Source organism: Cricetulus griseus (genome assembly GCF_003668045.3).
Source record: "Cricetulus griseus strain 17A/GY chromosome 1 unlocalized genomic scaffold, alternate assembly CriGri-PICRH-1.0 chr1_1, whole genome shotgun sequence".
Lineage (NCBI taxonomy): Eukaryota > Metazoa > Chordata > Mammalia > Rodentia > Cricetidae > Cricetulus > Cricetulus griseus.
Genome location: NW_023276807.1, coordinates 78,498,655 through 78,499,836, shown reverse-complemented (window position 1 = coordinate 78,499,836; position 1,182 = coordinate 78,498,655). Strand labels below are relative to the sequence as shown.

The 1,182-nt window shown below is 40.4% G+C and overlaps 1 non-coding gene across 1 annotated transcript; it reads left to right on the top strand.

Annotated features, from left to right (window-relative positions):
- Positions 1-610: 610 nt before the first annotated feature.
- On the top strand, positions 611-720 carry Mir217 (microRNA mir-217). The gene has a single exon (NR_162740.1). It is a non-coding gene; the product is annotated as a microRNA mir-217 (primary transcript).
- The last annotated feature ends 462 nt before the right edge of the window (positions 721-1,182 follow it).

Genomic DNA, 1,182 nt, shown 5'->3' with positions numbered 1-1,182 from the left:
TTTTTTCCAATGAGAGATCCCAAAAACTAACTTGTAAAATCACTAATAAAGTAGTAAATCAGCCCCATCCTAAGCTTGTCTGACTGTTGTGCTTCTTAATATCATATTCCAGCTGCATCTGCTAACCTCATCTCTTCAGTGAGCTAGAATTTAGTAAGGCATGATAAACAGGGACAAGTCTGAAAATGATGGTAATGTGTATCACCTAGATTAATTTACATTAATTAAGTACTTGTATTATACATAAACTATCTTCAGTAAACTTGGGAGAGAGAAAAGCATCACAAATATATATCAAAATATATTTATTCTAATAAATGAGCCTGGTTTAATAATTAATTAGAACTGTCTTATTCAAATCCACTTTAAGATTTTAGTGTTTTTTAAACTGTCATGATAAAACAGGATTTAGTGGTCTAAGGAAATGTTTCTTAATATCCTTTCTAAAAACTACTTATCAACCAATGTTGCCATTAATTTTATGCTTCTTATGGTCAATTGGGGATCTGCTCATTAGTATGACTTTGAATTGCTGTATTATAAAGACTCTCTTAACCACAAATGAAAGAATAAGAGAGAATGGGTTGCTTTGATGGGAAATAAGCAGTATTCAACACAGTTGTCACAGTTTTTGATGTCGTAGATACTGCATCAGGAACTGATTGGATAAGACAAGGTCACCATCAGTCCCTAATGCATTACCTTCAGCATCTAAAAAACCACCAGCAAACACCTCAAGTAAGACCGGCTGTGATGCAACTAAACACTGAGTTGGACTCCTGGATTCCAGTTGTAGAGAGGGAGGAGCGATGAGCAAAGGGGTCAAGACCAGGCTGGTGAAACCCACAGAAACAGCTGATTGAACAAGGGGAAGCTCATGGGCCCCAGACCGATAGCTGGGAAAACAGCATAGGACTGTTCCAGACCCCCTGAACACGGTGTCAGTTTGGAGGCCTGGGCAGTCTATGGGGCCTCTGTTAGTAGATCAGTATTTATCCCTAGCATAGGAATGGACTTTGGGAGCCCATTCCACATAGAGGGATACTCCCTCAGCCTAGACACACTGGGGAGGGCCTAGGCCCTGCTCCAAATGATATGACAAACTGTGAAGATCCCCCATGGAAGCCTCACCCTCCCTGAGAAGCAGAAAGGGAATGGGATAGGTGGTTAGTGGGGGACAGG